General features: G+C 45.2%; 1 long non-coding RNA gene across 1 annotated transcript; it reads left to right on the top strand.

Moving 5' to 3' along the window:
• Nucleotides 1-1,931: 1,931 nt before the first annotated feature.
• On the top strand, nt 1,932-3,794 carry LOC123389845. The gene is made up of 2 exons (XR_006604491.1): nt 1,932-3,180; nt 3,292-3,794. It is a non-coding gene; the product is annotated as an uncharacterized LOC123389845 (long non-coding RNA).
• Nucleotides 3,795-16,689: the final 12,895 nt, after the last annotated feature.

The raw sequence follows: 16,689 nt of genomic DNA, 5'->3' as shown, positions 1-16,689 counted from the left end.
CGTTGCAGCTTTTCACGTGTTCTGCAACCCAGGAGGACCTATTCCACAAGATTCAAACAAGACAGAAGGAAAAACTGAATTTCCCGTTTACCTGCCAGCCCGTGCTCAGCCCCGTTCCTTTCCCGAGGGAGCCCTTCAGGCATTTGGTCTGTGCTCTTCAGGCCTGTTTCTGTGTGTTTATCTGCACTTAATGTATATGCGTAGTTCTGTTAGAAAAGAGACACAATTTTTTTTTTTTTTTAGAAACTATTGGTTTTCCTTTTATAAATGGTCACTATAAAATGAACATAAATATGTTCTACAAAGGGAAAATGTCTTATAATCTTGTCCCTCAGAGCTGACCACTACTAATTGCCAGGAGTATCTTCCTCCAGTTATTTTTCTAGCTGTATGCCTCAAATACTGTGCAGAAGAATGGGGTCCCGTGAGATGTCCAGTTTCGCAGCTACCTTTTGACACTTAACGTTGTTTTTTGACATGATCGTTCAAAACCCAAGTGACTAAACCAAGCTGGAGAGGCTGGCTCTCACCCAAGCCACCCACGATTGTCTTGTTCCACGGTACTCACCACCTCAGGAAAGATGGCGGCCCACGTCCTCTGGCACCCCTGCCCACGCCCAAGGCCTCGAGGGACAGCTCAAGCCTGGACTGTTCCAAGGGAAACCAGACACGGTTGACCAGAAGGACACGGCAGTCCTTCCATTCAGCTTCTTTCGAGAAATCTAAAAATCCTTTCACACACAGCTGCTTTGTCTACGGCTGCCACTTGAGATGGGACACGATCTCTCCAGGTTGCCACCGTCTCCTCCACTCTTGCCTAGGAAGGAGCCTTTATCACTCTTGAGGTACTTCCCCGTTTCCCAAACACATTTGGGTGTGGAACTCTCCGAGTACTTCCTAGACACGTGTGTCCAACCTCTCCTAGATCCCTCCAAAAGTAACTTAGATACCCAGTCATCTCCGAGATCTGATGCTGTGCCCCCAAGCCCGACCCGTGTCCATCTCTGTGAGCGGCGCCAAGTCCGAAAGCGCCGTCTGCCCTCCTCTGATCCGCATCCGCGCCGCCTGTTGTTCTTTCTAGCTCTGTTCTCTTCGTCCTCCCGCCACCGGACTCACGGCTGGGGGCACAGAGGCGAACAAAACCCCAAATCCCGGCTCTCCTGGAGCTCACCCGCAGGTCCGGGGAGGAGCAACAGAACAGGCTTCGAGAAGAAAAGGAGGGTGACGGGCAGTCCCCAGGGCTGCCTTCTCGGGGCCTGCGCTCCGAACCGCTGCGCTCCACTGACCCGTCTCTGCGTGATCGGATCTGAGACTCCGGGAAGACTCCGGGAAGACTTGACTGCCAGAGAAGAGCAAAACAGAACCAAAATCACTTCAGCATCACGAGGCTGCTATTTGGAAAGGCATTTTTGTTTGTTTTGAATGAACTCAGAAGTGTAGCTATGTAATCTTGAGCAATGTGCTTATTTCTGGGCCATGGCTGACATAGAACGGAGGGGAGCTTTTTAATTTGAATATCTAATTGGCTCTATTAAATGATTCATAGATTGGGCAGAACCCCATCTAGCAAATGGAGGGGTTTTAAACAACTTCATTGAGATATTATTCACACGCCATATAATTCACCCAGTCTTTGATGACTGGCTTCTTTCATTTAAGCAGGATAAGTGTTCAAGGTGCATCTGTGTCGGAGCTCATATCAGTCCTGCATTCCATTTTATTGCCAAACAATACTCCATTATATGGATGTACCACATGGTGTTTACCTGTTCTTCAGCTGATGGACGTTTAAGTTGTTTTCTTAAAAAAAAAAAAAAAAAGTATTTATTTATTTATTTTGAGAGAAGGGGAGAGAGAGTATGTGAGATGGGGGAGGAGCTGGGGGGGGCAAGCAGAGTCAGGGGTGGAGGTGGGGTGGGGGTGGGGCTGGGTCCCAGGACCCTGAGATGATGACCTGAGCCAAAACCAAGACGCTTAACTGACTGAGCCACCCAGGTACCCCAGTTCTTTCTTTTAACCATTATGGCCACTATGAATATCCAGGAATGAGGTTTTGTTTTTAATTCTTTAATTCTAATTTTTCATTTTAATTCTAATTTTTTAATTCTAATTTTTGTTCTTAATTCTCTTAGGTATATACCTTGGATTGGAAATTGGAATTGTCATGTTGTATGGTAACTCTTATGTTTAGCATTTGGGGGAGCCCCCAAAGTAGTTTTCAACGTGGTTGCACTATATTTTTTTAAGATTTTATTTATTTGGGGCGCCTGGGTGGCTCAGTCGGTTAAGCATCTGCCTCCGGCTCAGGCCATGATCCCAGATTCCTGGGATTGAACCCTGCATCAGGCTCCCTGCTTAGTGGGGATTCTGCTTCTCCCCCCGTCCCTCTGTCCGTCCGTCCCTCCTCCTTGCTCGTGCATACTATCTCTCTTAAATAAATTAATCTTTTTTTTTTATTCTTAAAATCTCCCACCCACTCTGCGTGCTGTTCCCCATGCCTGTGCTCTCTCTATATATTTCAAATAAATACATAAAAATCTTTTTTAAAAAGATGATTTATTTGAGAGAGCACATGTGCACAAATCTGGGGGCCAGGGCACAGGCAGATTAGAAGAAGAAGCAGGATCCCCCCTGAGCAGTCAGCCAGACAGGAACCTAGGACCATGACCTAAGCTGAAGGCAGACAGACTTTTAAGCAACTGAGCCATCCAGGCGCCCCAGATGGAGTTTTGTAATAGTTGTCCTCATATTACTATGTGAATTTGCTAAGTTAATTAGCACAGACTTCTTAGAACAGTGCCTAGCACAGAGTAAGTGCTCGAACAATGGTTGCTGTCATTATCCGTGATGCCTTAAAAAAAAAAAAAAAAGATTTTATTTAAGGCAGACACTTAACCGACTGAGCCACCCAGATGCACCTTGGTAATACCTTTCTGATTTGACACTCCAAGAAGAGATCACAACCAGAGCCAAAAACCAAGAGTTAGATGCTTAACGTACTGCCCCACGCAGGTGCGTCCAGACTTCCTAGTTTCACCCAACGTCCTTTGCCTGTTCCAGGATCCCACCAGGACGCCACCTTCGGTTCGGTCATCATGTCTCCTCAGGCTCCTTTGGACCGTGACTTATCTAAACTCTCCTTGTTTTTGATGATCTTGAGTTTTGAGGAGTATTGGTCAGGTATTTTAGAAAATGACCCTTATTTGGGATTCGTATGTTGTTTTTCTTAGGATGAGACCAGATGTTTGGGTTTGGGGAGGAAGCAGAGGCGAAGGGCTGTTTTTCTTACAGTGAATCAGCGGTGCGCCCCTTCCAGACCATCTATCGGTTGCTGTGGCTGAGACAGCACTTGTCAGTTTCTGCTGCCGAATTAGTCTTTCCCCCTTCTTTGCCTGTTCTGCTCTTCAGAAGGAAGTCCCTCTGCGGCCCAGACTGCGGGAGCTGGGAAGTCACGCTCCCCCTCTTTGAGGACGAGCATCTGCCTACGTTACTTGGAATTCTGTATGGGAAATCTGTCTCCTCTCCCTTTACTTATGTATTCAATAATTTATTTATATTATCATGGATTCATGGATATTTCTTTTCTACTTATGTCATACCTCAGTACTATTTTATTTATTACTCCCCAGTTTTCAGTTGGCTCCTGCGTCCCTTTCATTATGGGTTGTTTTTTTTTTTAAGCAGAAGCTGATTTTTTTTAATGTTTATCCTTTTAAATCTTTCAATTTTTGTCTCATGTGCATGTATTATCTGTTCTTAAAAATTAAAAACTGCCAGTGTAATTAACATAAAAATTGTGTAGCTTATAGAAAAAGGTAGGAGAGGGGTGGCCGGCTGGCTCGTTTGGTGGACCATGTGACTCGATCTTGGGGGCATGGGTTTGAGATGACTTAAAGAAAAATTATTTTTAAGAATGTATTCATTTTTTACTTTTTAAAATATTTTATTTATATTTTTTAAAATTTAAAAATTTAAAAAATTTAAATTTAAATTTAAAAAAATTTTTTAAAAAAGAAGGTAGAATAAAAAGTTTCCTTCTTTCCCCGATCATTCCTGTTGCTCCATTTCAGCTTTCCAGAGATACCGTGTTGATTTCTTGTTTGTTCCTCCAGAACAATTCTTTTTTTCTTCTTTTTTTTTTTTTAAAGATTTTTAATTTATTTATCAGAGAGAGAGAGGGAGAGAGAGCGAGCACAGGCAGACAGAATGGCAGGCAGAGGCAGAGGGAGAAGCAGGCTCCCAGCCGAGCAAGGAGCCCGATGTGGGACTCGATCCCAGGACGCTGGGACCATGACCTGAGCCAAAGGCAGCTGCTTAACCCACTGAGCCACCCAGGCGTCCCTCTTTTTTTCTTCTTTCAAACAAATGTTTACATATAGTACATACTGTTCTGTGTGATGTTTTTCTAAAGTAACTATCTCTTGCAGGCTATAGCATTCCTATGGAAGGCTCTACCGTAATACACTTAACCAATCTCCTTTAGTGGATATTTAAGTTCTTTCCAGTCTTACTAGAACAAAGTGCTGCAGTGACTACCCACCCCTTTGTATACGTGAGCAAATACATCTGCAGGATAAATTTCTAGGAGGAGAATTGCTGAGTCGAAGGGTACATGCTTTCAACATCTAGATGCTGCTGCATTGTCCTGCCCAAACCTTGTAGCAACTGCCGATTTCACTCTCACCAACATCGTAAGAGAAGGCCTGTTTCCCCACACCCTTGCTAACACGGAGAGCTAACAAGCTTTTTGACTTTTGCCAATCCCATAGGTGAAAGATGGTGACTCATAGAAGTTTGAATCTGCATTTCTTTTAAATTTGAGTGAAGCTGAGCATCTTGCTGGACATTTACAAGTCCTTTGTGTCTGTTTTCTGTGAATTCCCTTTTCAAACACCTGCTCATTCCCCTCACGCCCTGCTCTCCATTTCTTTCTTTTTATTTTTCTTTAAGATTTATTTATTTACTTATTTATTTATTTTTAAAGATTTTATTTATTTGGCAGACAGAGAGGCAGGCAGAAAGAGAGAGAGAAGCAGGCTCCCTGCTGAGCAGATGTGGGGCTCGAGCCCAGAACCCTGGGATCATGACCTGAGCCAAAAGCAGAGGCTTAACCACTGAGCCACCCAGGCGCCCCGAGATTTATTTATTTATTTATTTATTTATTTGAGAGAGGAGAGAAAGCAAGCACGCACACACAGGGGAGAAGCAGGTTCCCCGCTGAGTAGGGAGCCCCATGTGGCGCTCAATCCCAGAACCATGGGATCATAACCTGAGCATCATGACCTGAGAAGGTGGACGCTTAACTGACCGAGCAACCCAGGCGCCCTCTTTGGGTTTGTTTTTTTTTTTTTTTTTTTTAATCACCTTTGTTTTGTGCCTCAGTGAAAGCTACTCATTCATTTCTTCCATTACCAAATATTTGTTTACCTACTGTGTATCGGACTCTGTGTGAGCAGTGTGACAGTGAGCAGAGGGCAAAGGTAATTCCGCTCCGGGAGATTAAAATTCTAGAGGGGTGGACAGAGAGTAAAGGAACAAATACATGTGGGTTGGCAATACTTGTTGGGGGGAAAGGTAGGGTTTGGGCTAGAAAGTTCTGGGGTGCTATTTTATGTAGATGGATTCAAGGAGGTTTCTGTGGGGGCTGCCCAGGGTGCGGAGATGGGAATACAGTGAGAAAAGGAAACATGCGGCCATCTGGGAGAGGCATGCTCTCGGCACAGAGGCCCTGAGGTAGGAGTGTGCTTGGTGAGCTGCGGGATCAGCCAGAGGGCCAGGGGGGCTGGAGCAGAGTGAGCGAGAGGCAGAGCGGGTGGAGGTGAGATTCGAAGGTAAGTGGAGACCAGATCACGCTGGGCCTCGGAGGCCTTTGTAAGGACCTTGGCTGCTTCTCTGAGAGAGGTGCTAGCTAGTCATTCCAAAGTTTATTTCGGCTGTACCTGTATAAAAAAAATTTTTTTGGAGAGTTTTGGAGCAGAGGAGTGACATTATTCAATTTAGCTTTTTAAAGGACCATATAGGATGCTTGGGTGGCTTAGTCGGTTAAGTGTCTGCTCTTGGCTCAGGTCCTGATCTCAGGGTTCTGGGATCGAGTCCCACATCAGGGTCTCTGCTTAGTGAGGAGTCTGCTTCTCCCTATATCTGCCTCTACACACACACACACACACACACACACACACACACACATTCTCTCTCTCTCTCTCTCTCATAAATAAATAAAATCTTTAAAAAAAAATAAAGGACCAAACAACAGCACGGTCTAGGAATTGAGACATTACAGTACAGGTGCCACTGGGAGCATTTCTCATCATTAGCCTGTTCAACTGGGATGTTTAGGAGCTGCGCCTGCTGTAAGCAGATCCAATGTATGAAATTTCAGATGCACCTGATTTTCTTTAACGGACTGGACAGTCACAGCCACGGCCATGGGTTCAGTTTGGCCATGGGCTAATGTGGTGATCCCAAGCCCCTAATCCCAAAGATTTTGCTCATGGACGACAAGTAAGCCGACCCTTTTCCCAGTGGAAGGAATCATCTCCCCCAAGCCCAGCAGCCACACCCCAGAACTGCCTTCTGTTGAGCCCTTTGTACAAAGCCATAAATATGCATGTTCAGGAATGTTCCCCAGAATTAGGTAGGTGGTAATAGCTGCCCAACTTTGTGAATATACCAAAAATGCCTGAATTGTATAATTTAAAGGGTTGGAATGTATGGTACATGAATTGTAATTCAATAACAATAATAATGACAAGGGATGTTCCCAGAAACGCTGTTCATCACAGCACAAAGACTGGAAACAACCCAAATATCCATCCACAAGGATCTGTTAAATACACTTGTAGGATCATCAGTGGGTAAACATGGAAATGTCAAAAAGAACAGGGTGTGTCTGCCTTTGCAAATGTGGGAGACAGAGAAGGCTCTCTGCGATGGGTTGTTACGTTTTCAAAAACGAAGGCGAGAGGGGCACCTGGGTGGCTCAGTGGGTTGAGCCTTTGCCTTCGGCTCAGGTCGTGATCCCAGGGTCCTGGGATCGGGCCCAGTGTCAGGTTCTCTGCTTGGCGGAGAGCCTGCTTCTCTCTCTTTCTCTGCCTGCTGCTCTGTCTACTTGTGATCTCTCTCTCTATCAAATAAATGGATAAATCTTAAAGAAAAAAGAAACACATCTGTTGGGGTGGCTGGGTGGCTCAGTCGGTTAGGCATCTGCCTTCCTGTCGGGTCACGATCTCAGGATACTTGGCTCGAGCACCGCATCAGCTTCTTGCTCAGCAGGAAGCCTGCTGCTGCTTCTCCCTCCGCCTGCTGCTCCTCTACTTGTGCTCTCCCTCAATATATAACATAAATAAATAAAATCTTTTAAAAACATGTTTATGTGTAACTCTTATGCAAACATACATTTTAAATATCACAAGAAGAATTTAGAAAATACAAAAATCAAGAATTGGGGAGAGGAATGCACCCTCTGGCAGAGGGAGCAGCAGTGCCCAGTGGCTGAGGCGGAAATGTGCTGGGGGCCCGGGGATCAGCCAGAGGCCGTGCGCGGCTGTCGCTGGCTACTGATCAAAGGGAAGACTGTGACAAGCATCTGTGGGGCACTTTCTACATGCCTGGCATTTTGTTGTGGGCGGTGGTGGGTAAGACTGAGGTATTTTTCCCAGTTCCTCCCAACTCCCAGAATTCCTCCTCGGTCTTGGAGGGAGTCCTCTCTTGCCTGTTTCACTCCCTGCCACCCTTTCTCCATCAAGTCGAGTCCGCAATGACTCTTGAGCAAAGGACTTCACCTTCCTGAACCTTAGTCTCCCCATCTGCAAAATGGGAAAACCGATCTAAGCCTGTCTCCGTGGAACTGTCGTGAGTTCTAAAAAGTAGCTAGAACTGGGGCGCCTGGGTGGCTCAGCTGTTAAGCGTCTGCCTTCAGCTCAGGTCATGATCCCAGGGTCGTAGGATCAAGCCTTGCCTTGGGCTTCCTGCTCAGCCTCGCCCTAACCCTCTCCCGCTCCCCCTGCTTGTGTTACCTCTCTCGCTGTGTCTCTCTCTGTCAAACAAATAAATAAAATCTTTAAAAATAAACAAATAAAAGTAGTTAGAATTACTGTGAATATTAGTCTGCCTTCAGCACTGACTACTCGGGTTGCCTATTGAATAAAAAGAGTATAATCCTCCTCCCAATTACACAGAGAGACAGGCGAGGCTGGTACTACTACGCCCATTTCGTAAGGAAGTACAGCGAGGCACGGAGATGAAAAGGGCTTTCAGACTTGGTGAAAAATTCAAGACGGGCAGAGTTTAGGGTCGTACAGAAATAGGAGTTTGAGTCTGTGCTTTGCAGCCTTTAGGCTAGTTAGCTCTCTCCAAGAGTTAACCACAACCTATCAAAAAGGGACAAGGCCTCAGACCTCACCGGACTTCAAGGATTCAAAGCTGCTGGAAAAGAACAGGCCTCCCATAGTGCTTGGAGCACGGCAGCTGTCCAGGAGCGAGCTGCTGTTAGGGTAATTATTCTGGCAAGGTTCTGCATGATAATATGTAGGGACCAAGGTGTCGCCTGTGTTAGGTGCCGAGGTCAGATGACAGACTAGGTCTTGCGGTCTCTAACTCCTTCCCGAACACGGGCTCCTGCCCTCCCGGAGCCCCACTGTGAATGAGGCGGAGAGGCCCTCAGTGATGCAAATGAATGTTGACTTTTTTCATTAACAAAACAATGAGCTCGTTGACACCTGCGGTGGAAATGTTTCAAACTTTGAAAGGAGAAAAATCGGTTCACACGTGTTTGTTGATGTACTCACACTCGTCAATAAAGATTTCCCAAGGCCTGCTGGGATAACCCAAGGCTGGACCCCTGTTGCGGTCTCTAAAATTCTGTGTGAACCAAAGCCTCAGCGTGTTTCAGGCTAAAGGACGCTAAGCCCTCAGGGCTGGGGGCGGAGCGGGAGGACTTTGATGAAATGTGTCTGAAGAGCCGGGAACCACTTAGAAAGTTTTCTTGTCTAAGGAAATCAGTTTATTTTACCCCAGACCTCCCCACCCCAACCTTAACTTCAGGAGGACGCTGACCACAACTGTTGGGGGATCGAGGAGCCGCTGACGGTCTCCCGGGGAACACACGGGGAGGAACACGGTGAGGAATAAGGGCCGTGGGCACCTAGGCCCGCTGTGCTGGCTGCAGAGCAGGCTGGTTAGGTACGCGATAGAGAGAGATGAAAAAATATATGTACACTGTTTTTCATACACGTGAAGATATTCACTGAAGCATTCTTTCTAGAACGAAGGGAACGAAAACAATTCCAGTGTCCAAAAGAAGAGACAGAGAAAATACATCATTCGACATTCACACAATGAATGGACCAATATGGTTTTTTTTTTTTAAGATTTTATTTATTTATTTGACAGAGAGAAATCACAAGTAGGCAGAGAGGCAGGCAGAGAGAAAGGGGGAAGCAGGCTCCCCGTCAAGCAGAGAGCCCGATGCGGGGCTCGATCCCAGGACCCCGAGATCATGACCCAAGCCGAAGGCAGCGGCTTAACCCACCGAGCCACCCAGGCGCCCCACCAATATGTTTTTTTAAAGATATGTTTTTTAAGATTTTTAAATTTATTTGACAGAGAGCGCGAGAGAGGAAACACAACAGGGGAGTGGCAGAGGGAGAAGCAGACTTCCCGCCGAGCAGGGAGCCTGATGTGGGGCTCAGTCCCAGGATCCCGGGATCATGACCTGAGCTGAAGGCAGATGCCAAAAGACTGAGCCACCCAGGCACCCCAAGATTTTTTTAAGTTTGTTTTTTTTTTATTTGAAAGAGAGAGAGAGAAAGAGCAGGAGCCAGGGAAAGGGCAGAGGGAGAGAGAGAAGCAGACTTCCTGCTGAGCAGGGAGCCCAATGTGGGGCCCGATCCCAGGACCCCAGGATCATGACCTGAGCTGAAGGCAGACACTTAACCCACTGAGCCATCCAGGCACCCCCCAATATGGCTTTTTAAAGTATAAGATAGATCTAACATGAACATCTGGGCTAATCTTCAAGATTTATTTTTAATAAGTAAGTGGAGATATCTTATGTTCATAGAGAGGGAGACTCAGGATTGCAAAGATGCAATTTTCTCCAGATTGGTTGGTAAGAGTCAATCCAATGCCAATCAAACTAATAACAGGATCTTTTTTTCATAACTAAAAATTTATTAAGGAGAAAAAACCAGTGCTGCAAATGGGACAACAGGATTTTTTTTTTTTAATGAAATTCAATACATAGGGAGGGGGCGCCTGCTGGCTCAGTCAGAAGAGCATATGACTCTTGATCTCTGGGTCATGAGTTCAAGCCCCATATTGGATGTAGAGATTACCTGAAGAAGTCAACTTTACACACACACACACACGCCTGGGTGGCTCAGTCTGTTAAAGTGTCTGCCTTTGGTTCAGGGCACTATCCTAGGGTCTTGGGATTGAACCCCTTATCAGTCTCCCTGCTCAGTAGAAGTCTGCTTCTCCATCTCCCTCTGCTGCTCCCCCTGCTCATGCTTTCTCTCTCTCAAATAAATAATATATTTATTTTTATATATAGAGAGAGAAGTAAAGGGGCAAGAAGAGGAAGAATAAAGAGAAAAGGTTTGCTGTACCAGGATTGTTTCAAGGCTGTAGTAATGAAGTCAAGATGCAAATCAATAAAGAACAACAAACCAGTAAAACAAAATAGGTAAAAGACTTGAAAATGCACATGAAAGGAAACGTGGCTGAAAATCTCACGAAGGGGTCGATGCTCAACATCACCAGTAATCAAGGAAATACAAATCAAGAGAACAATGAGATGCCACATCGATTTATATGCAGTCTGTGGCGACAGTTAACAAGTCAGGTAACACTAAGTGCTGGGGGAGAGCCGTAGGTCTCCTGTCCATGGCTGGCAGGACTGTATATCCATTTTGGAAAGCAATTTATCATTTTCTTGTAAAATTGAACACTCACATACCTTGAAAAATGGCAGTTCCACTCTTGGCCAAATATCCAGGAGCAAGTCTTATATGTGTGCTCCTAGGAATATATGACTATATTAACATGATATATGCATATGAATATATGAATATTCATAACAGCTATGAATAAATGGCAAAAAGAAAATCCCAACAACAACAGAAAGAACTCCAACTGCCCTTCAACAGGGGAATGGATAAGTGCATGAAGGTACATAGACCAAATGGAATACTACAGAGTGAGATTTGAATGAATCACAGCCACACATACCATATGGATGATTTTTTATTTTTTTATTTTTTTTAAGAGACATATTTTTTTAAAGATTTTTTATTTATTTATTTGTCAGAGAGAGAGCGAGCAAGAGCGAGCACAGGCAGACAGAGTGGCAGGCAGAGGCAGAGGGAGAAGCAGGCCCCCCGCGGAGCAAGGAGCCCAATGTGGGACTCGATCCCAGGACGCTGGGATCATGACCTGAGCCGAAGGCAGCCGCTTAACCAACTGAGCCACCCAGGCGTCCCCATATGGATGATTTTTTAAAACTTATTTATTTATTTGAGAGAGAGAGAGTGAGAGTGCATATGGGGGGAGAGGAAGGGCAGAGAGAGGGGAGAGAATCTCAGGCAGACTCCGTGCTGAGCGCAGATATCCTTTTTCTAAAATTCAGAAACACTACAGCTAAACAATATATTGTTTAATCATCATACTGGGGACAAAGCTACAGAACTAAAGGCAAAAACCAATAAACACTAAATTCAAGATAGTGGCTTCCTGGTTTGTAGAGGGGAGAAGCAGCTTGAATAGGATAGAGGTAGAAGTCATCAGAAGATGTGAATTATTGTCAATATGATCTTAATATTAATAAGTAAATATATAGGGGCACCTGGGTGGCTCAGTCAGTTAAGCATCTGCCTTTGGCTCAGGTCATGATCCCAAGGGCCTGGGATCGAGCCCCACAGCGGGCTCCCTCCTCAGCGGGGAGTCTGCTTCTCCCACTTTCTCTGCCATTCTCTATCTCTCTGTCAAATAAATGAATAAAACCTTTAAAAAAAGAAATTAGAATAAAAATGGAGGGTTTTTTTTAAGGTTTTATTTGACAGAGAGAGATCACAAGTAGGCAGAGAGGCAGGCAGAGAGAGAGGAGGAAGCAGGCTCCCTGCTGAGCAGAGAGCCCGATGTGGGGCTTGATCCCAGCCACCCAGGCGCCCCCATAAGGATTAATTTTTTAAAAAAGGAAAAAAAATTTATAGATTCACCATACCGCCCAAGATATAAGTGTACAAGATTGCCATCACAGCACAACACAAAATTAGTTACCCACCGTGGTATAGCCACACAAGTGAGTACTCAGCCACTATTTAAACACAAGAGATTGGGGCGCCTGAGTGGCTCAGTGGGTTAAAGCCTCTGCCTTCAGCTCAGGTCATGATCCCAGGGTCCTGGGATCCAGCCCCACATGGGGCTCTCTGCTCAGCAGGGAGCCTGCTTCCCTTCCTCTCTCTCTACCCACTTGTGATCTGTCAAATAAATAAATAAAATATTAAAAAATAAAAGTAAGCGATGCCTGGGTGGCTCAGTGGGTTGAGCATCTGCCTTCGGCTCAGGTCATGATCCTAGGGTCCTGGGATCGAGTCCCACATCGGGCTCCTTGCTCCGTGGGGAGCCTGCTTCTCTCTCTGCCTCTGCCTGCCACTCTGCCTGCTGTGCTCGCTCTTTCTCTAACAAATAAATAAAATCTTAAAAAAATAAAATAAAATAAAAGTAAGAGATGTCTGTATGTATTAACCTGGAAAGATGTTACACATACATTAAGTGTAAAAAGACAAATGCAGAACAATATATATAGTATGATATCATCTGCAGGCATAAAAGACACACATATGCATGGAAAATTCCTGAGCAAATGCAGACAGCTGTTAACACCAGTTACTTCTCAGGAGTGAAATTGAAAGGGTAAAGGGAAGGACATCCTTTCTGGTCTATATTCAATGCTGGAGTTTATTTTTTTATAAACAGCAAACACTTATTACTGTAATAAAAGAAATCTATTTCAGGGGTGCCTGGGTGGCTCCGTTGGTTAAGTGTCTGACTCTTGATTTCAGCTCAGGTCTTGATCTCAGGGTCATGAGTTCAAGCCCCATGCTGGGCATAGAGCTTACTTTAAAAAAATTAAATTAAAAATGTATTTTAGAAGTTCAAAACAAAGTATTACATGTCAATTACATCTCAGTGAAGCTGGAGGGCAGTTCATAAATTAAAAAGAAGCCAGGTGGGGCGCCTGGCTGGCTCAGTCCATAGAGCACGTGACTCTTGATCTTGGGATCAAGATCCTACAATATTTGAGCCCCATGTTGGATATAGAGATTACCTTTCTTAAGATTTTATTTATTCATTTGACAGACAGATCACAAGTAGGCAGAGAGAGGGGGGGAAGCAGGCTCCCTGCTGAGTGGAGAGCCCGATGCGGGACTCGATCCCCGGACCCTGAGATCATGACCTGAGCCGAAGGCAGAGACTTTAACCCACTGAGTCACCCAGGCGCCCCTACTTTTTTTTTTTAATAAAGATTTTATTTATTTATTGTGGTATAGTAAGAGAGAGAAAACACCAGCCAAGAGGAGAGGGAGAAGCAGGCCCCCTGCGAGCAAGAAGCCTGACGTGGGCTCAATCCTAGAATCTGAGGATCTTGGCCTAAGCCAAAGGTGGACGTCTTCGAAGTGCCCGGATGTAGAGATTACTTAAAATAAAATCCTAAGGGGCTCCTGGGTGGCTCAGTCAGTTGAGCATCTGACTCTTGGTTTTTTTGGCTCAGGTCAGGATCTCATGGGTTGTGAGACCGAGCCCCACCCCCCCCCTCCCCAGATCAGCCTCTGCTGTCCGTGGGGAGTCCGCTTGAAGAGTCCTTCCTCTGTCCCTCCCCCGCTAGTGCAGGCCTGTGCATGCTCTTTGTCTCTCAAATAATCTTCAAAAGAATAAAATATATTTTTAAAGATTTTATTCATTTATTTGAGAAAGGGAGAGGGAGAGAGTGAGAAAGAGAGATCATGTAGCAGGGGGAAGGGTCGAGGGAGACCCAAACTCCCCGCTGAGCTGGGGACTCCCGGCCCCCACGGCAGGACTTGATCTCAGGACCCTGACTGAGATCATGACCTGATCCCAAGGCAAACGCTTAACCTTAACCGACTTAATCGCCAGGTGGCCCATAAATAAAATCTTTTTTGAAAAAAGAAGCACCATGGGCACCTGGAGGCCACAGTCCGTTGAACATCCAGCTCTCGGTTTCAGCTTAGGTTGTGATCTCAAGGTCATGAGATCAAGCCCCACTTTGACTTTGCACTCAGCGGGGAAGTCTGCTTGAGATTCTCCCTCCCTCCCCCTCGGTCCCTCCCCTCATGCTCTCTCTCTCAGATAAATAAATAAATCTTAAAAAAAATAGAAGCAATGTAAAAAGAAGCAAATTTTTGCTCAGTGCATAAAAAATTTTTAAAGAAAATATAGGAGCACATGAGTAAGAAAAGATGTCAGTTTTTGCCTTCTTACCCTTAACAAAATGTCGTATTTAATAGTTCGGGGTATATTCTTTTAAAAATTTTGTCTGTCTTGGGGCACCCAGGTGGCTCAGTGGATCATGGGATCATGACCTGAGCCAAAGGCAGACACTTAACAAACTGAGTCACCCAGGCACCCCTAAGTACATGTATTTTTAAAAAAATAATTATAAAGCAAACATTTATGTGACCTCTACCCTAGAAATATTATTTTAAAATTGTTTTTGGGACGCCTGGGTGGCTCAGTTGGTTAAAAGTGGCTGCCTTCGGCTCAGGTCATGATCTCAGTGTCCTGGAATCGAGCCCCGCGTGGGGCTCCTTGCTCAGCGGGGTCCCTGATTCTTCCTCCTCCTGCCTCGCCCCCTTCTTGTGCACTCTCTCTCTCTGACAAACAAATAAAAAAAAAAAAAAACTTAAAGAAAATAATTTTTTTTAAGTTTAAAAAAAATAAGAAAACTAAAACAAACACCTGTGTACTTATATCCTAGGATTAGTAAACATGTGTTCTGTTAATTTTTTGGTTCCTTGTTTTTAGTTAATAAGACAACAAAATAGAATGTGTTTTACCCTAACACCTTGTTTTAGAATAGAGTACTTTAGGGTTACTCTCTTGTGAAAACTTCAATGGACCAAGACCAATACCGACAGGTTGATATTCTCCTTTTGAGGTTTCGGTAGTCTTAGAGTTGACCCTGAGTGAAGATTCCTGTGTCTTTCCAATAAGACTTCATTAATCTTGGAAAAGCGCCTGGCTTCCTGGCTCAACGAGATACCGCAGGCTTACCTTGTACCTTTCAGCCGTGGTCACAGACTCAGCCTTTTCGGCAACCCGCCCTTCCTAGTTCCTTTTTAAGACTATGACCTGAACACTAAGATGCTTTGTTAGGATGCAAAACTGTCAAAATAAACGCAACTTTACAGATACAGGTGAAGTCCTCTTTGCTCCGTGAAATAGTAGTTATCACTGTCCCCTGGTCCATCATCCATGAGGTAGACCATCTTTTCAATATACTTACTGGTCGGGGCGCCTGGGTGGCTCAGTGGGTTAGGCCGCTGCCTTCGGCTCAGGTCATGATCTCAGGGTCCTGGGGTCGAGTCCCGCATCGGGCTCTCTGCTCAGCAGGGAGCCTGCTTCTCTCTCTCTCTCTGCCTGCCTCTCCATCTACTTGTGATTTCTCTCTGTCAAATAAATAAATAAAATCTTTAAAAAAAAATATATACTTACTGGTCATTTGAATCTCTTTGCCTCCCAACTGCTGCTTCTTTGCCTGTTTTTCTGTTGTTAAAACTTCCATGGCATGTCCAAATTGTTTTGCTTTTATAAATAATGCTGTGATGGACATCTTCACACCTGCACATTTGCTCATTTTTCTGATTCATTCCTTAGCATGAGTTTCTAAAAGTGGAATGTCTGGGACAAAGGACATATTTTATTTTATTTTTTAAAACTTTATTTATTTGAGAGAGAGAACAAGTGACAGGGATAGCAAGAGAGAGCACACGCAGGGGGGAGAGGGAGAAGCAGGCTCCTGAAGAGCAGGAAGCCCAACGTGGGAGTCGGTCCTAGGACCCTGGGAGCATGACCCAAGCCGGATGCAGATGCTTAACCTACTGAGCCACCCAGGGGTCTCTGGGACCAAAGATATATTTTAAATTTACAACTTTTTTTTTCTTTTTAAGAAACAATTGTTTAAAAAGCCAAATCAGGGGCACCTGGGTGGCTCTGTAGGTGAAACGTCTGCATTTGGCCGAGGTCGCGATCCCAGGATCCTGGGATCAAACCCCAGGTCGGGCTCCCTGCTCCGCGAGAAGTCTGCTTCTCCTTCTCTGCCACGCTCACTTGTGTTCTCTCTCTCTCAAATAAATACATAAAATCTCAATAAAAATCCAAATTAAAAAAATACTGTGTACCTGTACACACCCCAGCCCCCGCGGCGTGTGAGTGCCCGTCTTCCCACGCGCTCCCCAGAACAGAACGTCACGATTTTAGTTGCCTTCTTGGAGGGTTGCGGATGTTTTGGATCGGCGTGCTTGCTTAAGAACGACTGGATTCCACCCGCAAGGTCCCCGCACTGTGTTGGCTGTGTTCTCAAAAGTTCCCAGTCTAGGGATGCCTGGGTGGCCCAGTCGGTTGAGCATCTGCCTTGGCTCAGGTTGGGATGGAGCCCCGCATCGGGCTCTG

The sequence above is a fragment of the Mustela putorius genome, unplaced genomic scaffold (genome assembly GCF_011764305.1).
Source record: "Mustela putorius furo isolate JIRA1106 unplaced genomic scaffold, ASM1176430v1.1 tig00004039_pilon_pilon_pilon, whole genome shotgun sequence".
Lineage (NCBI taxonomy): Eukaryota > Metazoa > Chordata > Mammalia > Carnivora > Mustelidae > Mustela > Mustela putorius.
The sequence above is the reverse complement of the archived record's forward strand: the minus strand, read 5'-3'. Positions and strand labels throughout refer to the sequence as shown.